The 22044-nt window shown below is 36.2% G+C and overlaps 1 long non-coding RNA gene across 1 annotated transcript in view; it reads right to left on the reverse strand.

The window, feature by feature from the left end:
- Window positions 1-4421: 4421 nt before the first annotated feature.
- The window catches only part of LOC136379103 (uncharacterized), a 64035-nt gene continuing 46412 nt past the window's right edge, over window positions 4422-22044 (reverse strand). The window contains exon 4 of the long non-coding RNA XR_010746666.1: window positions 4422-4695. This is a non-coding gene — a long non-coding RNA (uncharacterized lncRNA). The remainder of the gene's footprint in view (window positions 4696-22044) is intronic.

Consider the following 22044-nt stretch of genomic DNA (forward strand, 5'->3'; position numbering starts at 1 on the left):
AAGTGAGTGATATAATTCAGTCTAAGTCCAAAAGCCTGAGCACCAGGGGAGCCGATGATATAAATCCCAGTCCAAGGGCAGGAGAAGGTGAGATGTCCCAGCTCAAGCACTCATGCAGGAAAGAAAGAAGAATTCCTCCTTCTGACACCTTTTGTTCTACTCAAGCCTTTAATGAATGGGAATAAATGGGAAGATGCCCATTTACACTGGGGAGAGCTGTTTTCTTTAATGAGTACATAGAAGCAAGTGTTACTTCAACCAAAAACACCCTCATAGACACACCCAGAAATCATATTTAATCTGAGGCACCCTGTGTCCAGTCAAGTTGACACATGGTGCAGTAAATAAAGCATCAACCTAGGACACTGTGGTTGCTGATTCGAAACCCCTTAGGTCTCAGGTTCTGAGTATGGGCTCGTCAGCACAGGATAATTGGCTTGAGTGGGGTGTGGAGTATGGGTCATCCACACCATTCCAAAGCTTGCCAGTTTGAGCCCAAAGCTCACTGGCATGAAAAGCTCAAGGTCACTGGCTTGAGCAAGGGGACACTGGCTTGGTCCTGGTTAAGGCACAAAAGAGAAGCAATCAATGTACAACTAAAGTTGTAACTTGCCCATTTACACTGGGGAGAGCTGTTTTCTTTAATGAGTACAACTATAATGAAAGCAACTATAAGTTGATGTTTCTCACCCTTTCTCTCATTTCCTGTCTCTCTTTCAAAAAAAAGTTGACACATAAAATGAAGGATTATTACCCAAAATATACAAGAAAAAAACCCAATAATAAGAATATAAACAACTTATTTTTTAATGAGCAAAACACCTTAAAAATACCTTATCAAAGAAGATATGTGAATGACAAATAAGTATGTCAAAAAATATTCCATATATATGTCATTAGAGAGTTAAAAATGAAAACAATGAGATACTAATATACACTCATTGAAGTGGCAAAATCCAAAACACTGGCAATGCCAAATACTGGTAGAACAGCAGGAGCTCTCATTCATTTTTAGTGGGATTGTATAATGGTATAGTCACTTTGAAAGACAGTTTAGCAGTTTCTTAAAAACTAAACCTAATCTTACCATACAATCAAGTTATCATGCTCCTGGTATTGACTCAAAGGAGTTAAAAATATGTCCTCATAGAAACCTGCACAGAGATGTTTATAGCAGCTTTATTCTTAACTGTTTAAGCCAAACTGTCTGATTAAGTGACTCTTGTTCTTACATTTATATCACATCATTTCATTTCCGGTAATGTGTTTATTGTGTGCTTGCTCTCTGAAATGTTCATCTCACCATGTCCAAATTTCATCCATACTGCCAGGCTTGGTTTAAATGCCATCTCTTTCATGCAGCCTTCCCTGTCACTCACTTAAAAAAAAATAAAGAATATATATATATATATCTTATGTTTATCTACATCTCTTATTTTTTATCCTTTTCTATCTTTGCATAGTCATTTGCTTGCACAACTGTCTTCCCTTTTAGATATGAAGCTACTTGAGATTGGTTTCTCTGTTCTCTTCCAAGCAGCATTTCAAGCAACATTTATATAGTAATATAAGTAAAATTAATTGCAACTGCTTAAGGTAGAAACATAAAGTATTAATGGCATGTATTTGAATTTTTTTACTGTACTTAGTAAGAAAATTATACTACTAAAAGAAAATGTTGGAGAATATCTTTATCACTTTGGGTCAGACAAAGATGTTTTAAAAAGGACACAAAGCACTCGTAAAGGAAAAGTGAATACATTAAACTATATACTAAAATTAAGAATTTCTGTTCATCACAAAATATTAAAAGAGGGAAAAGATAAGCCATAAAGTGGGACAAAATATTTGTAAGATACATATAAGGCTCAAACTCAGACATAAAGAAAATTCCCTATGAATCAATTAAAGAATAAAAAAGGACAAACATCCTAATAGAAAAAAGGGCAAAAGACTTTATACCAGGTACCTCACATATGGGGATATCCAGATAGCTAATCAATTTATGAAAATATGTGCAGCATCATTAGTCATCAGATAAATGATGCATATTAAAACCACAATGAGATGCCACAACATACCCACCAGAATGGTTAAAATACAAAGATGGAAAATCAAGTGTTGCCTAAGTGGTTGAGGAAGTGAACAAGAATACCACTAGGAATATAAACTGACACACCACCTTAGAACACGGTTTGGCGGTATCAGCTAAAGCTGGATGGGTAGTCTTTGACCTAGCAGCAATTCACAGCTGAAAATGCACACGTGTGCTCGTCTAAAAGCAGAAACACGAATGTTTATAACCCCACTACTCAGAATAGCTAAAACCTAGAAACAAATGTCCATCAATAGAAAATAAAGTCATTGGTACACATGCATAAAAATGAATATTGTATAACAATAAACAAATTATTGATAAATCCAAAAATATAGATGAATTGCATAAATATAATGTTGGGTTTTGTTTTGCTTTTTTAAAGCAGGCACCAAAGTTTTTCTATTGTGGGATTCAACATATGTAAATTTCAATACCAGGTTAAATTATCAGGGGCACTGGAAAACAGGTTGTGGTTGTCTTCTTCAGGGAATAGTGACTGGGAGGGGAAGAGGATAGTTTCTAAGATGGCAGTACACTGTTATTTCTTAATCTGGAGACTGATTATACCGGCGTGTTCACTTTGTGCCATTCTATCAAGCTGTACAGTTGTCATTTGTGTGCACAATTCTGTATGACTATATACATCGATAAAAGATTGTTAAAATAAAAGGTTTTCACACTTCATTTGTACCAACAATCTCATTGCCTTAAGCATTATACCAAAAGGTTATGTGTATATAAATTGCATATTTTAATAACAGAAAAAACTATTCAAATCAATATTTTTCTATTACACTTTTGAGAATTAAGAGGTAAAATTACACAGTGATTTATTCAGTGGTAGAAATAGGAAAAATAATAAATGTTTATTGATTTTAAAATTATGAAGGCTTGAGAATTTAAATCTGAGTTTCAGTATGCAAAAGCAATTTATTTGTTCAAATGACCTTGGTATTTACGATTAGCTGGGAATTTGATTAAGCAGCAGTATGTACATGTCATCTTGCAATGTGGAAATGTTTCCCCTACCTGTTTTTCTCCCCCTTGGTATATGCGCCCTGGGTGTTCTGGGAATGTCCTTGACATTACAAATTTACTTGAAAAAGTATATGATGTTTAAAATCCAGTTAAGTGGGTTGCAACTCCATCAAAACAATCAGGGGAAGAGCCAGAATTAAGTATTACAACTCCATCTAGGTCAAGAGACAAAATTTGCACGGTCTGAAATCCAAGAAAATCTTTTTTAAAAGAGAAGATGTTTTCATTTTTAAAATTTTTTTTGTTATTTTTTTTTCTAGACTGAACTCTAAATAATTCCTAGGACTTCAAGGACTAGAACAAAAAATTTTATTAGGTCTAATTAGTTTTAGCATGTTTATTCAGTAATTAGATTTAAATTTAAATAAACATTGGCCACAGCTTTGAAGGCCAAGAGCAGCATACAGCAGAAAGGACTAGTGTCTGCTAGGTAAGGAAAGGAAAAGGCTTCCTTAGACCTGCTCTTGGTCTATTGGGGACGCTGTAACAGATAACTAGGCTGGGTGATGTATAAACAACAGACATTTGTTTCTCATAGTTCTAGAGGCTGGGAAGTCCAAGATGAAAGTGTCAGCAGATTCAGTGTCTGGTGAGAACTTGTTTCCTGGTTCATGGATGGCCATGTTCTTTTTGTGTCCATACATGGCAGAAGGGTCAAGGGAGCTCTCTAGGGCCTCTTTTATAACAGCACTAATGTCATTCACGAGGGCTCCATCCTTGTAATCTAATCACTTACCAAAGGCCTCCTTTCCCAATACTATTACACTGGGGATTTGGTGTAAGTGTATGTGTGTGGGGGGGAGAGAGGACAAACGTTTCATCTATAGTATTGGCCGTATTTTTTTTTTTTGAAATTTAAAGATGTAGGTGATAGCTCTGGTCAATTACCCCTGACATGATAAAAACTCACAAAAGCCACAACTGAAAGGCCCACCATCCAATTTCTTCAGAATGTGCACTAATGTTGTGAACTTTACTATTTTACACTCTCCTCCCTCAAAAAGTTCAGAACCCTCTTTAGGTCCCACACTTTAGGGGGCCCCACATATTCTTCACACACACACACACACACACACACACACACAGACGCAGAGGCTATATATGAAGACTACAAAGTGAAGTGATACCACAGAAGTGATGAAGTATTGTCTGACTTACTGCAGACCAGCTTTTTACCTTTGCAAATTCCAGGGCAAAACAACAACAACAAAAACTACATACATATGTCTAAATATGTAAATATTGTAAATCAACCCAAAAACTGTTACATAAAATGTTTCATCTTCTTATTTTATTATAGTATCTATTTTGAGCACATGTGCTGAGGACCAGGGAGCTCTGTCTTTGGGTCTGGCACGGGCCGCATGGGACCCATCCAGCACGCTGGTGGAAAGGCACCGTGCAGGCGTGTCCTTCTAGGTCGATGCAGAAGCACAGGGAGCAAGGCCAGACCTGCAAGCACATTTCAGCCCTCTGCTTGCACCATCTTCGCTAACTTCCAGGGAATAAAGCAAGTTGTGTAGCCAGATCCAAAGTCAAGAAGACAGGAAGCACATTCTCTGTAAAACAAGGCCAGGTAAAGGAATTAACAGGTTATTTTAATAGAGCAAGGGAAGTCTTTCAATCAGTTCCTGAATCCACCTCACTCAAAGGCACAGTTCTTCCTGTTCCAGCACGCGGCTTCATCCTTGGAAACTGCGCCGAGGCTATTCTCACAGCCTGCCCAGACTATGTTTCATCTGCTGCTTGGGAGAAGAAGTAATCTTACAAAAACTGTAATAATTAAAAGTCAATTGCAAATTAATATGGCACTTTTTGCAAAAAAATAAATAAGGATCAAATAAATGTTTTAGGAGATAAAAAATGAATAGAGTTTAGCTTATAGATTCTATCATAAATAATGTTTCTAACTAAATGAAGTCAACTGACTAAACATTAAAGGGCTTTCTTATAAGCAAACATACAAATAATAGCAAAATAGCTAAGACTGTGTAGAGTTGTACAGTATAAACTTGGAGGATAAAGAAAATGATAACAAACCTTCCATTTCTAAGTTCACATTTCAGGGAAATGTGTATTTTCAATTAAATTTTTTTTTTCTAAATAGTTACTAGGAAATTTGTGAAAAACTAGATGTCCTGCCATACTCAGCAGACAAATGCTTTTTGGAAAGAAAAATTTTAATATTAACTTATATTTTAGATTAATCACCAACCAAAAGTTACTTATAATGAAATTCCTTGAATAATTCTTTTTAAATCAAGCTTATTTTTTAGTATATATTTTTTAAATCAGACATAAGATACTATCTGGCATCATAAAGTTTAAAACCCAGTAAATCAGTTAAAACACATTCTATCTGGAACACAGGCATAAAACTAACCGACCAAGTTGCTTTTGAGGAGTGATAAAAGAGTTTGTATCATAAGTCAAATTATTATCTGCCACTACAGGGGAAGATTGTACCTTTCACCTCTTATAATATCAGACATAATTATGTGACCAATAGTGCCCACCCATGGTTGAATTATACAACCATGTTCTATTAGCGGATGGCACAGCACATAATTTAACAAGTACTTTCCTGCAGAAAAATGATATGTCTCTTTGTTGATAAACTCAAAGACTTGCTTTCCCAATGAAATATACTTAGAAATGCCCTAGGCCACTGCCAACGAGATTTGGCTGCCATTGTGTGTTTTTACTGTGATGTTTTCTCTCTATGATGACGTTGCTTGAACACATCTTCCATAAATATTGCTTTCTCAGCTTTGGTCATAAGTAAATATGCTGAGCAGAGTTTTGGCTAACCTTTAATACACCTGTAATGTGAGTGAGAAAAAATCCTTGTCATTGTAAACAATTAAGATTTAGCTTAAATAGTGAAACAGTACTACAATATAGACTAATCTCACTGCTGTAGAAGTTTCTTATTGATCCCAAAAGTGAGGTGAGGTGCAACCATAACACAAAACCTAAAATATGTGGCATTAGTTTCACTGCTTGGAATGGATAGCAAAAAATCTTGTTTGTGGTGGAAAAATGACCCTTGTTATGTATGGCAAACTGAAATAATCTGGAAGAAAAATGATGTACAAAATGAGCTTGTGGCTTTAACTGAAGACATAGTGCTAATGCAATGCCTTGGGTGCTTTTGGCTGGCTTGATAAGTTACTAATACAAGAAAGACATGAACTTAGAAAAAGATAACTCATAAGCAGGAGTAATAGGAAATTGAGTACAGAAATTCTAGGACTTGTAGTGTTGAAAGATGTGACTGTTTTACATCTCCAACTGCTAAAATATTTAGCCAAAAGAAAGAGTTTTGGGGTCCTGGCCAGTTAGCTAAACCGGTTAAGAGCATCATCCTAAAACAGCAAGGTTGCAGGTTCAATCCCTGATCAGGGCACAAACGGGAGTCAACCAAAAAAATGCATGACTGAGTGGGATTAACAAATGCTTCCTTTCCCTCTCCTCTCTCTCCCCTGTCCTCTCTCTGTCTCTCTAAAAATGACTGAAAGAACTAAGCCCTGGCCTGATTGCTCAGTTGGATGAAGCATCACCCTGGAACGTGAAGGTTTGCAGTTGGATTCCCAGTCAGGGCACATACAGGAGCAGCTCGATGTTCCTGTCTCTCTGCCCATGCCTCTCTCAAAAACAAAAAAAAAGAGGGGGAGAGTGAGCGAGCTTTGGATGGCAAAGACCAATTCAATGGAAGATTCAAGGGGAGGATAAAATTAATAAAGTGACCATAAAGCTCATTTAAAAATTTTTGAATCAACTAAAAGAGCTAACAAAAATCCTTACAGTTGGACAAATGGCGGAGGAAGACTAATAACTAAAGGTGTGGCTCCCTTATAAAAATCTGATAGGCTTAAAGTGTCCACAATAACTCTGAGAAAGATGTAGTTATGGAAAATGAATGTTGTTGTGGATATTGGTATGAGGAACTAAATAAAATTAACTGGGCAAGGAGCCATGTATGTTTTTGAGAGTTGTACTCTAAACGGTAACCCATTCTGGACTTCAAAAAAGAATTATCACCCTGGCCGGATAGTTCAGTTGATTTAGAGCATCGTCCTGAAGCACAGAGGTTGCTGGTTCAATCCCCAAACAGGGTACATACAGAAATAGATTAATGGTCCTGTCACTCTCTTGCCATCTCCCTTCCTCTCTCTCAAATCAATAAAATTAAATTAAATTTAAAAAGAATTATCAGTGAGATATAAATGACTCATAGCTCTCAAATTTCTAAAGGCAGTGTATCAGGTGAGGATAAGACAGGAAACCAAAGCCTCTATATGTATTACAAGGAATAAAAGATTTAATATAGGAATTTGAATTTACCCAAATGTGGGTGGAGCTAGGAAAGTTAAGGTCTTGGAAGTAGCATTTCAAGGATCCGAGAAATAGTCACGAATAGTCACAAATGGCACAGAAGAACAAGTTGGAACTTGCTGGAAAATATAAGAAGCCTGTGCATCTCACTGTCAGAGAGAGACTGGAGGACCTGCAAAAGAGGAGCAAATGGAGAGTTCTGTGTTGGCCTCTGTGGGCCTACATTCAAGACTGGCTGGGCTTGAGGCAGCTGTTGGTCAGCGTAGCCAGCAATCAAGATGAGCTGCAGCAGGAGGGGAGAACAGGAGACCCACCAAGCATCTCTATACATAATGTCTGACCACCATAACCCTCCCAAAGTAATGTCCTCTGCTCTCATCTGTTTTCCAAATCTCATAAAAGTTTGTCTAACTGGCCAACTCTGTCCTACACCATACAGAGAAGGGAGCTCTGAAAAATTAGTTTTGAACCTTAAAGAGGAGTCCAGGTGCTAAATCAACAACAGATAATTTTGCACAGAAAGAACCAGGCTGAGAGGTTGCCTAGCCTTAAGGAGATCATACAAAGGTATGGCTGAGGATATAATGGACAAGGTAGGAACTCCCAGTAGGTAGAGCTAAAGGTTGGAGAACACAACGAATTGAAAAATCTACTTACAGGAACAGAGACTAAGGTGTAAACTTGGAACAATCCCCACTCCAGAGCAAGAAGAAACATCTTACTCAGTGGTGTTTCATCATTTCTAAGGACCTACAACTGCTCTATGCCTCCCATTGTTCTTTCCAGAGAGGCGGGCTTACTCTTATTGTCCTTTCTCTATTCTTCCATACAATTAGTGTTCAGCTGGTCTCATAAATTTCTTTTAATTTTTCAGGTATTGGAAAAGTATAACATACAAATTATAATGTAATATAAATATATAATATATGACAAATGATGTCATAAATATATTAATTTTATGTATAAATATATAAAGTATATATCATATAAACATATTAAATTATATACATGCAATTATCTTTAATATTAAATATAAAATATATAAATTATATGTAATTTATATGATATATTTATATATTTTAGATTTCATATATTGTATAAAATTCATTTATAATAAATGATGACAGATCTCCTGTTCTGTTTTCTCTCTGTCTCCTTAGTTCCAATTGAAAATCTGAACATGAAAGCTTTTCAGTTTGAGCAGGTTCTAGCTAGAATATATGCAAAAATTATACAAGACCATTTCCGTTGAAATAAAAATAGATGTTAAGTACCTATCTATTGAATAAATACATTAGTAATATGTTTATGTCAATAATGTCAATATTGCTTATCAAGAATGCCACCTTTTACTACATATCCAGAGATTTAATGGGATTTTGTGACCAAAATCAAAGTATACAATAAGCTTTATACATTTCATTTTCTCTAACATGCAAAGCTAGTTACAAGTAGAAATTTTATCCAACTTTGGGTAGAGAAACAAACTTAGAGAATCTCATGTGTGTTGTCAGTAAATGCCTTGATGAATTGGAATTTTTAGAACACAAAAAATTGATAAAAAAGTTTAAATACTTATAAGGGGAAAAGTCAAACATATTTCTTGGGGTAACGAACACATAATACAATATACAAATGATGAATAAAAAGAAAAATATACAGATGATGCATTATAAAGTATGTACTTGAAATCTATATAATTTTTATAACCTATATCACCCCAATAAATTGAATAAAAAAGAAAACAATAAGATTAAAAAATTTGAAAAAAGTCAAACATATTTATTTTTGTCTTATACTTCAGCAACTTTTATATTTCAGGGGGGCTCCAAGTTTGGGTTAAGATTAAAAGTCACAGTTTTAATGACTCAATCTTAAATCACCTCTGAATTATAAGAGGTAGGGGCTTACCACATAATGGAAGCTCTTTCAGTCACAGGGAAATCTTCCTCAACTTTAAGTAAATATTTACAGGTAAGCTCTGGTAGTGTGTAATATGTAAATATACAATGATTAATAAACTCTTAGCTCGTGGAGCTCAGAGATCCTTACTGTACTTTCCTGTACCATCCACAAAACCTAATAAAGGGCAGAGCAGTGAGTTGTTCAGTACATGTCGACAATTAATTTAAATTACCAAGTCTTATAAAATAATATATGCACTAAAATAACAGCTGGGTAATTTAATCAAGAAACAAAGAGTCAAAGGGTTTTTTAGTAGAGTTTCTTGCAACCAGTAATCATATCTTCCTATTCCTTGTGTTTTAGGAGTCCAGCACAGCACAGGGATGAACAAATGCATAGTAAATGAGTTTTAAATAAATGAATTAATAAGTCAGATTAGTTTTCTAATTTTTTTAAATTTAGAATTTAATTTAATGGGGTGACATTGGTTCACAAGAACATGTAGGTTTCAGGTAAACATCTCCATAATATTTGAACTGTTCATTTCATCGTGTGCTCATCACCCAAAGTCAAATCATTTTCTGTCACTGTTGGCCCTCTTTGCTCCCCTCCCACCACCCCCTCCTTCTGGTAAGCACCTCACTTTTGTCTACGTCCACTGTTTAGAATATATGGAACGTCAAGAGAGACCCTCCTCAAGGTTGCGTCTCTAAGAAGGCAAGCTTGTTCCAGGCACGTTCTCCCTGCCCTGCATAAGCACAGACCTCTGGTCTGGTCTCCCTCCTTCTCAAACGTCTGCTGTTTTTGCAAATCTGATAACTGATAAGTTTTAAGTCAACCTTTCCAGAGACACTTGAATTATTGATGTTCTTTTTACAATCCAAGAAGAGAATTTGAATGGTAGAATTGAATCACTAAGCAAATTGCTGGTCATAGGGTGGAGTGCACACGCATATATAAAAAAGCATGTTTAAGATTCTGTCTCCAAACCTTAATGAGATAGATGCTATTGTTCTCATTGTAAAGATGCAAACACTTAGAATTTACTGTGAAGCTTCTCTAAGTGTGGCCCTGGACTGGTAGCATTATCATCACCTGGGAACTTGTTAGGCAAATTCTTGGGCTCAACCACACCTGTTTGTTGAATCAGAGACTCTGGAGAGGGACCCAGCATTCTGTGTTTCAGTAAGGGTGCTAAAGTTTAAAAAACACTGCTTTAGAGAGTTTTAAGTGATTTGGTTTGCTCAGGGTCACAGATGGATGGGAAAGGCAGAGCTGGGAATTGAATCCAAGTGGCCAACGCCAGTCTCTGAGTCTCTATTGCACCCCACTTCCTCATGTCAGAGAGTAACTCTCACACTGCCTTAAAAGGCCATCCTTATACTAGAGTTGAAATTCAACAGGGAAAAATTAATCTACTTCCAAAAGAGCCTCACAATCTCAGAATTTTAAAGAATCAGTTTATACATAAATTCCAAAGAAGTAAATATATAATTTTCCTGATTAAAATAAAACATGCATACTGGGTTTTTTTTTTTCCTCAAAAAATATAGAGCTCAGACCTGGCCAGTTTGCTCAGTGGATAGAGTATCAATCTGGAATGTAGAAGTCCAGTGTTTGATCACCAATCAGGGCACACATGAGAAGCAACCATCTGTTTCTCTTCCCCTCCCTTTCCACCTTCTCTCTCTCTTCCCCTCTCTCAGCCAGTGGCTCCATTGGTTCAAGCGTCAGCCCCAAGTGCTAAAGACAGCTGGGTTGATTCCAGCATCAACCACAAAGGGGGGGTTGCCAGGTGAATCCCAGTCAGGAGTGCATGTGGGAATCCATCTCACTGTCTCCCCTCCTCTCACTTAAAAAAAATGGAAATAAGGCCCTGGCCGGTTGGCTCAGTGGTAGAGCGTCAGCCTGGCGTGCAGGAGTCCCAGGTTCAATTCCCGGCCAGGGCACACAGGAGAAGCGCCCATCTGCTTCTCCACCCCTCCCCCTCTCCTTCCTCTCTGTCTCTCTCTTCCACTCCTGCAGCCAAGGCTCCACTGGAGCAAAGTTGGCCCGGGCACTGAGGATGGCTCTATGGCTTCTGCCTCAGGCACTAGAATGGCTCTGGTCACAACAGAGCAACGCCCCAGATGGACAGAGCATCGCCCCCTGGTGGGCATGCCGGGTGGATCCCGGTCAGGCGCATGCAGGAGTCTGTCTGACTGCCTCCCCATTTCCAACTTCAGAAAAATACAAAAAAAAAAAAAATGGAAATAAGAACTGTTCCTCCCTCATAGAGTGACTGCAAGAATCTTATAACACAATGAAACACTTAACACAGTTCCAACACATATTAAAAGCTTAGTAAATGCTGACTTCTAATTATTAATATTATTACTATTATTAACGATGTGAGAATGCTACAACTGAGCTTAGGTCTGTCATTTGCACATATATTTATTTGTTCAGGGTGTTGCTTTTCTTTAGGTCATCCTTTACAATGTTTTGTAGAGCTGTTTTAATTTTTCATAGCTATTTCTTCAGCATGCGTTTCATCTCCCTCATTATACAAATGGAAACACTCATACACCCACTTATTCCCATGACTCAGGTTATTATATTTACGATCCAGAGGAGGTACCCTTCCTTTACAAAAGCTGATTATAGGAGTGATGATGACTACGGAAGGCCCTATTGCTGAAAGTATCATTGCCACCAATCATTGGAATTCTCTCATTTTTAGCGACTCATTTTATTGTATTAAGATCTTTTCTTTTCACACTCTCCCTTTCAAACAAAAATGCTACTGTAAATGGATACCTTACACATGAGTGTGAATAAATTATCAGATTGGATGACAGAAATGTATTCCTGAGTTTACTGAATTCTATGGGGAAAGGGAGGGATTTGAGATGCCAAAAGAAAATCTGTGCATTAGATATTAGTCTGTAAAATCTGGCAAAGGCCTTTGCCTTTGAATTGAAATCAATAAAGAGTTGCAGTAGTGTCATTTTTTAAAATAATTTTTAATTTTTCAATTCAGTTGCTGTATAATGTTATATTAGTTTCAGGTGTTCAACATAGTGATAGACATATCCTTCTATATATACAATTTCATCTGAAAAATGTTAGCTCTATGACCTACCCAAGATCAGGGTAAAAATATTGAGCACATATATCTCCAATATATAACAATGTGTCCATAAAGTCATGGTGCACTTTTGACCAGTCACATGAAAGCAACAAAAGACAATAGAAATGTGAAATCTGCACCAAATAAAAGGAAAACCCTCCCAGTTTCTGTAGGATGATGTGGTAGCATGTGCACATGTGCAGATGATGACATAACACCGTGTATACATCGGAGCAGCCCACGGCCATGCCAGTTGAGATGTGGATGGTACAGAGGAAAATTCAGTGTGTTCTGTGGCTCGCTAAATTTGAATCCATGACCAAAGTGCAACGTGAATATCGGCACGTTTATATGAAGCACCACCACATAGGAATAACATTACTCGGTGGGATAAGCAGTTGAAGGAAACCAGCAGTTTGGTGGAGAAACCTCGTTCTGGTAGGCCATCAGTCAGTGATGAGTCTGTAGAGGATAGCTACCTAAGGAGCCCTAAAAAATCTGTGCGTGAGCCCACATCGAACTGCACTGAATAGGTATGAAACTGGGAGGGTTTTTCCTTTTATTTGGTGCAGATTTCATATTTCTATTGTCTTTTGTTGCTTTCCTGTGACCGATCAAAAGTGCACCGTGACTTTACGGACACACTGTATAATAGTGTCATACAGGTAACCTATAACTAGCTTAGGCAAATCCAACAATACATACATACATACATACATGCATACATACATATATACATACATACATACATACATACATAAAAAGATGGGTATGGATAAATGGATGATTAGATAGATCAATAATGGATAGATAATTTCACATACATGTACCTCCATAAAATCTTTAAGCAGAATCGAACACACAAAAACTAGGAAAATTAAAATTAAAAAACCCTTTACCAATTTTCCCACCTACACATATTAACCCAATAACTTGGTCTAACTGGCACCATAAAGGTACAGAATTTAGGTAAATGTTCAGTGCTAACAATAAGATAATGGTGACAGTAAATCTCATTAGTCTCTTTTGACAGTAAGGAGTCTGAATACTCATTAAATGAGCTGACTTGAAATCTCAAAGTTGCAAAATTAGCATCTCCACCCTCCCAAAGCCATCACTATGTAGCATGGCCAATTACACTCAACAAGCATCAACATGTGTGGGCTTTAAATGCTACATTCAGTTACCGTTGATAGGTTGGGTAGGTTTCCAATGCCGTCCTAAGAATGAAAATAAACACATATTCAAATGAGGTTAAACAATGATCTAATGGGAAACGTTCAGTCAAGCGTCTGACAACCAGTCCAGACTGGCACCTTTATCCCTTTCAGTTTCATCTGTCCCTCCCAGTCAGTGGAATGATGAGACACCAGTTTAGAGCTGAGGAGGGGAGGGGAGTGGTGGTCCTTGCAGTAGTCCAGGTGTTCTGCCTAAACACTGATTATGACAACTATCCAACAGTGGCAGGCATTCTATCTGCAAAAGCCTGATAGCTCTATCAGACCTTGCTCATTCAAGCAACTCCAGAGGCCCTCTTTTCATCCTCAGCTTGAGGCAGATCTCAATGGGCTGAACAAGTATGAGAAACAGAGATAAGTACAAGCTACAATTACAGAGATAGGTTTGCGCTGCTGTAATTAGGATTGTGTCAGTGCTTCTACGCAGCTTTGTGTTGCCAGCATTTTCCCACTTGGCATTCCCAGTGAGCAACAGCATTTAAAGTAGGAAGGAACATAAGCTGCTGAGTTAGAGGCTAATGAAGAGGGTACAAGTGGACAGCAGTAGACAGGGACAGCCTCTACGAAGCTGCTTAACAAGTAGAGCAGGAAGCAAGAAGGTTTATGAGAGTGGCTCCCATCCCACTGTTCTCATATTCTTTGATGTGAAATCATTGCTAGTGGTGAGGTGGACTTATAACAGTGTCACTCCAGAGAATCTGGGCACTGGGAGAATCTCAAGAATTCATCCAGGACTTGGCTTTGCCTGAGTTAGGGTCCCTGACTAAATATCCTTTTAAAACAGTGCAGCATCAAGATTTTCAGGCCATTTTGAAACAAAATATACAGAATTTTTGATTATCAGTAGAGTTGAATAACTCCTGGTACTTGTACTCATTATCTCATTTAACCATTACAGTAATCTATAGAACACATAGATTGAGTATGTATTGTTAGCGAAGTTTCTTTGATAGAGATGGAAAATGAAAAGCAGAGTAGTTAAGTAATTTTCTCAGTCACATAGCAACTTAATACCAGGACGGACCCAAACCTCAGCATACTGAATAATCTCCAGAACAGATCACATTAATCCAGACCACTATGGTTCGAAAAGCTGAAGTAACTTTTCCTTCCTGTACCACAAGCCAGTCCTTAGTTGCTTAATCAAAAAATTAAAAAATAAAAAAGCTCTAGGTTTAAGATAGCTTATTATAATCACCATTAAGAAATGTTTATCAGGCATCTCATACATAGAACAGATCTTTTCCTTTACTAACCTCTTCTAGTATCTGAAAACTCTCACACTACAATTCTGGACCATTCCCATGCCATCAGCTTTGAACTCTGTTAAAACTGAAAACAAAACAGTAATCTTTTCCTAAAACCAGATTATATATTTCCTACATACTCGTATTGCTTCAAATATTCATGCATAACACTAAAACAATTGAGATTGCACTATCTTTTCACTTACACCATCTGATTCTGCTCTCCAAAGCGCAGTCTTAGAAATTTTGAAATGGCACTGATTTGAGTTCAGCTGTTTTTCTTTTTATTAACACGTTAAAAAATAAATGTTAAATTTTGTTCACTTACATCTGATTAATAATCATGTTTCCCCATCAAAATTTAAGGCCAAGTTCAAGTCCATCTGGCCCAGGGATCTGATGGATGTTTGTGACTTTGTGTCAAACCAGCGTAGATTGGGTAAGCCTGAATTGATTATTAAGAAATCCAAGGCTAAATTTTAAATGTCTTTGGGCTAAATTAGTGATTTCCAAACTTGCTGATGATAAAAATAATAATCTGTGACATTGTTAAAAATATCAATTTCCAGATTTTTTCTGGAATTCTTAGTTGTAAGAAGTGCTCCAGGTGATTACCTTGCTCATTTAATTTGAGAAAGAACTGTTAAATATTCCTTTGAAGTGAAAACTAAATATAAAGCAGAAATCTTGGTTGACTTTTTCTTTAAGATCTTTCTTATAGGGATTCATCTTAATTTAAGAAATTGAAATTAATTTATGTCAATGAAACAAGAAAATAAAAATATTATGAAATATGTTATATATTGTTCACTACATAACATATTTCATAAGATTTGGGTTATAATGATCTGTGTAGAAGTTGGTCCCTTTAAAAATCTGTGTGTAATAAGCAGCTAAGCTAGGAGCTTGGTATAATGTGGTTAATAATTATTTCATTAAAGAATGAAGGGAGAAAATGACTCAAGTTTCCATCTCTTCATAAAGTCTTCATCTATCTTTTTCAACAACCTGTAATATTTTTTTCTTTTCTTTTATGCCTACTATAAATAAAGCCTACTTTCACCTAACAATGCACTTGATCAAGTTATATTCTATTGTTCCTGTAAGGTAGCACAATGTATATAATAAAAGGAAATATGGCTTTAGATTCAGACATATGAACAAATTTCTTAACTTCTCACTTGAAAAATGAGTATATGCTAAGTATCTCAGCAGTTGTTAAAAGGATTAAAAGAATAATATTCCAAATACATGATAACAGAAGATTGTTTGACTGTGGGTTGTGGGCACACAATGCAATATATAGATCACATATCATAGAATGTACACTTGAACCTTTATTAACCAATCTTATTGAATCATATTAACCAATGTCATCTCAATAAACTTAATTAAAAAAAAAAAAGAGTAACACCTTCCAAATACTAGATTGTAAGCTATTTGAAGGCCTGAATCTTTGTCTTTACAACACTTAATTATGTCAAGGTGTCACAGTATGAGTTTAGTTTCCACCCTTCTTTCCTTAAGTAATCTACAAATCTCTTAAAATCAAGAACCAGGTGTTACAGTTCTTTATATTTTCTTGTCTTATCCTTTATCAGTTATGCTAAGCATGTAATATACACTCAAATAAACTGAGTTAGAAAGAGCCAAAAGAAATGGCCCAAGAAAACAAGAGATGAGGAAGAAAGAAAAACAAGTCACTGAAGATAGAAAATGATAATAATAATAATAATAATAATAATAATAATAATAAAAGAAGAAGAAGTACAAATGCTAGAAAGAGTTGTCTTATTTTCAATAATTCTCCCAGGCACTACAAAATTAGCCTTCAGTGCTGATCAGAATTAACATCCTAAGACTGTCAAGCAGAAGCTGTTTTTCACAGCAATAATTATTTGCAATTTTATTCACCTCTAATAACTTAGGTTTTAGAACCAAGAGTAAATGTTTGATTTCACCTACCCTGTACATTATTCTCTCTGAAATATAGTTTTTATTTACAGAGCCATCTCTGCTTGTTAGAAAAGCTCAAAGTTTCTTTCAATTATAATTCATATTTTTTTAATCTTTCAAGTCAAATGGGCAAGAAAAGTAAGAACTAGATGCTTGGACTAGAATTCTCCACATTCCTAGCTCCAAAGAAGAGCAGAAACTGAAAACAAGTGGGGAAGATCTCAGGTGTCTTTCATTAATTAGTATCAGTATTGTAGAGCTATAAAGCCATTAGAGGTCACTGAGAGTGGCCTCATCTTTTTAAAGATGAGAACCCCAAACTGACACCCAAAGAAGTTAAATGACACATGTAAGACAATTGAGTCAAAATTCTAAGCAGAATGAATAATTCATAGTTCTAGAAAATTTGTAGATGTCTTACATTTTATATACATAGCGATCTTAGAAACTCCCAAGTTTCACATATCACTCCTAAATAGAAATACCCAACACAACATTCCTGATGGTGCTGCCTGAATAGCACATATGATAGCTAATCACTCCCTCACAGCCATTTCATTCAATTTGTGAGATTTCATTTTTACATCAAACCATAATATCCCTCCTTTTACCTTTTGTTCCTAGTTCTGATCCTTAAAAATAGAATAATTCTGCTCCCTTTTCTCTTTATATTTTTGCTATTCTTTTAAGCATTTATTATATTCCAGATTCCCAAATTTTTCATGAACTTGGACCGCTCCAGATAGTCTTTAGTCAATATTGATACTGATGAGAATAATGATGATAATAAAGACAAAAATAATAGTGAGAACCAACTACATTTATTGATAGCTTGGTATGTCTCAGGCATTATGAAAAGTCATTAGCGTTTATTATGTTTTGTTCAGGGCTGTATTCATACTTAGAACGGTGCCTGGACTATATCAGACATTCAATAAATATTGGTGGATTAAAGGCAATCTCATCAGCATTCTTTGAAGTAGGTATAATTATCATATGAACTCAAGCAACTGTGTTCTTTATAATTATTTCATCTGATTAACCGAGAAGCAACTTGATTTTCATTGCAGGACCCTGAGTTGGTTTCAAAACCAGTTGTACCTATCGATAGCCCTTTTAACGGAATGTGAATGTGGGGCTGATAAAAGAAACACTTATTAAAGATATGACTAGGATCCTGCTCTTGATCCTGTTCAGATAGGCATGGATCCTCTCAGCCTTGGAAGAGGAACGGAGATTTACATGACACTGATGGTGAGCCAGAGGACACAGGGCATGGGGAGCCATACCGTGCTTCAGTCTCAAATGAGAAAAAAGTATACTTTCTTATATTGCTCATCACTGTTCATATAAACATTTCAGAAACCCTTTCAGATTATCAGCATGTGTGAGTATAGACCTGGTTAAACAACTTAGTAAAAAAAAGAAAATGAAAATGACAAGTTTGTGTTCAAAGAAAAACTGTTTAATGACTAATTTATTTATTTATTTATTTATTTATTTATTTATTTATTTATTTTTACAGAGACAGAGAGAGAGTCAGAGAGAGGGATAGACAGGGACAGACAGACATGAATGGAGAGATGAGAAAGATCAATCATTAGTTTTTCGTTGCGCATTGCAACACCTTAGTTGTTCATCGATAGCTTTCTCATATGTGCCTTGACCACGAGCCTTCAGCAAATCGAGTAACCCCTTGCTCGAGCTAGCGACCTTGGGTCCAAGCTGGTGAGCTTTTGCTCAAACCAGATGAGCCTGTGCTTAAGCTGGCGACCTTGGGGTCTCGAACCTTGGTCCTCGGCATCCCAGTCTGACGCTCTATCCACTGTGCCACCTCCTGGTCAGGCTAATGACTAATTTTTTTAATTGTTTCTAGGCTGAGACCTTGTATAACAAATTTCAGCCTGGAGAAAAATTTTTATGCTGAAGTTATGAACCTCTGATAATAGGAGATTTAATGGAATTTCAAATAGGCCATTAATTATAACATGCCAATATAATAACAAGAAGATTAAAATATGTCTAAATTAAACAAGTTCAAAATAGCTTAAGTACTTTGTTTGAAATTAACTTTCCCAAGTATAAATCTTGATATCAAATTTTGAAGAGTTAAATACTAAAACAGATAGCAAAAGAGTTTTGTAACAGATATGAAACTATGCCTAAATAGCTTTCTTCAAATATAACAACTTTGCAACCATATTAGTTAGAAATTAGGTCAAACATAAAGCAAGTTGGGAATATAACAGTTGTAATAAGTATAATTACAATTTCTTAATGCTTTTTAAAAGAAATTTTTGTGGAAATGTGATTTCTTGGGATAAATTTGGAGATGTTTGTGACTTTTCATTTATTTTCCATAAAATAAGGATAAAAAACAAGAGAAGGGATTGGATAGAGTATTGTTATTGAGTATACTGAGTGTAAACCTTTGATGCCTGGCCTGTGGTAGCACAGTGAATGAAGCATTGACCTGGATCTCTGAGGTCACCGGTTTAAAACCCTGGGCTTGCCGGATTAAGGCACATACAGGAAGCAACTACTATGGGTTGATACATCCTGTTTCTTCCCCCTCTTTCTCTTTCTCCCTCTTTTTCATTCTCTCTCTCCTCTCTATAAAAATCAATAAATAAAATTTAAAAATTAAACTCTTGAGTGTAAACCTTTGGAAAATCAGATGACTTAGGGAGCTCATTCTGTGGTGATGAAGGATATGGGTGGTAATAGCTACCATGTTGTTTTTCTTAGGGTGGGGCAGTGCGCTGGAGGGAATTACACAGATTTCAGCTGTATTGTGAGGTTGTTATCGAAAAAGCTTGCTGCTGGGTTGAATGTGGGAGGTGAGCACAGGGAGGAATTAAAGATGAACAAGTCCCTGGCTTGAGCAACTGACAAAAGATGATGCTGTTTACTGAAAGCAGATAAGGGTAGGGTGAATAGGTTTGTGAATGTGGAATCGCAAGCTCTATTTGGGACTCTCTAAGTTTAAGAAACTTGTGAGTCATCCAACTGGTAAAATCAAACAGGACATTGAATATTCAAGTCTGGGGTCATCTCCACTAAAACAGCAACAGTGAACACAACATTGGTCAGAGTCAAAATTACCTTTGCACAGTGTATGTGACCACCCTGAAAAAAAGGTGTGGTGTAGTAAGAAATGCCTTGAAGGAAAGTAAGAAAATTTAGGTTCTTTTTTTTTCTCTTCCATTATTTAAACATAGTATTCATTCTAACTTTCTAGAACTCACAATAGTGCAATTGTTTATAATATACACATTCTTGAATTGAGAATACTGAGGTCACTTCATAACTAGCTGCATAACTTCAGAAAAGGTATTTAAGTTCTCTGTGTCTTAATCTCATCTGTAAAAGAGAATATCATTAAACTATTTCACAAGGTTGTTTTGAGAATTAAATTAGTATTTATATATATACACACACACCCCACAAATATCACTTTATTGTTGTACCTGGCTTCTAAGTGCTATTTAAGTGTTTGCTATTATTATTTTTATAAGAAAAAATGGTCTACAATAATATTTTTGGCCCTGACCGGATAGCTTGGTTGGCTGGAGCATCATGCTGAAGCACAGAAGTTGTCAGTTTTATCCCCGGTCAAGGCACATACAGGAACAGATCAATGTTCCTGTCATCTCTGTCTCTCTCTCCTTTCCTCTCTCTCTAAAATCAATAAAATAAACATTTTTTAAAAAATGGTTAACACAAACAAGAAAATTTCTTAACAAAATTCTCACTTAAAAAAATAATATTTTTAAAACTTTATCTATTAATATAATCTTTGTTCAAAATAAAATACAGGAACCCAATACATAAAAAAATATAATAATAAAGACAGAACGGCTATAGATGGAAGGTAGGACCTAGGCTACGCACGCCAGTCCCCACCCCCCACTCCCAGGTTAGCACGTTTACTTCCCTTTCCCAGCAGAGCACTTACTGAGGACAATCTGGGGAACTTCTGAACACCACCAAACTAGGTAATTTTTTAAAGTGATTTCATTCCCAGGAGAGACTGAAACTGAAATTAGGTTAAGTATTAAACCTTGGTGGTGCTTACCACAAGTGACTCCATTTTTGGTCTTTTGTTTCTTTTTAATAGTTACAAGGAGGCAAAGGCCACGTTTGATCACAGGTGACATGTCCAGATAAATATTATGATTATCTTCTTAGTAGAGTTGGCTAGAAAGAAGAGAGTACTGAAAATGGGGTCAGGCCAGAAAGAGAAACTGATATTTTTTTTAAGATCAAATTCTCCTGCTTTAATTTTTTCATTTTTATATTTTTATAATTTTTATTGATTGATTGACTTTAAAGAGAGTGAGGAAGGGAGAGAGAGAGAATAAAAACATTGATTTTTTGTTCCACTTATTTATGGATTCATTGATTGGTTCTTGTGTGTGCCCTGACTGGGGATTGAACCTGCAACCTTGGCATATTGGGATGATAATAATTTCCTTTTATTAAATTGTTTAATTAAAGTTGACATTCAATATAATTTTATATTAGTTTCAGGCATAGAGCATAGTGGTTAGATGTTTATATAATTTTTTTGATATTTATATAATTTATGAAGGGATTCCCCCAATAAGTCTACTACCAACCTGTACCCCTACATAGTTATTACAATATTATTGACTATTTTCTCTATGCTGTACTTTATATCCCCATAACTATTTTTGTTTTATGTTTTAATGTTTTTAGCAAGAGGAGAAGGAGAAAGAGAAAGAGTCAGGAAGAGTGAGATATGAGAAGCATCAATTCATTATTGTGGCACTTTAGTTGTTCATTGGTTGCTTCTCATACGTGACTTGGCTGGGGGGTTCAAGCTGAGCCAATGACCTTGAGCTCAAGCTGGTGACCATGGCATCATGTTGATGATCCCAAGCTCAGGCCGCACTCAAGCTAGTGAGCCTTTGCTCAAGCCAGCAACCTCAGGGTTTCAAACCTGGGACCTCAGCATCCAAGATTGACACTCTATCTACTGCACCACCATCAGTCAGGCTCACCATGACTATTTTGTAACAACCAATTTGTACTTCTTTATCGCTTCACCTTTTTCAGCCAACCACTAAACCCCTCCATCTGGAAATT

Source organism: Saccopteryx leptura, chromosome 7 (genome assembly GCF_036850995.1).
Source record: "Saccopteryx leptura isolate mSacLep1 chromosome 7, mSacLep1_pri_phased_curated, whole genome shotgun sequence".
NCBI classification, from domain to species: domain Eukaryota; kingdom Metazoa; phylum Chordata; class Mammalia; order Chiroptera; family Emballonuridae; genus Saccopteryx; species Saccopteryx leptura.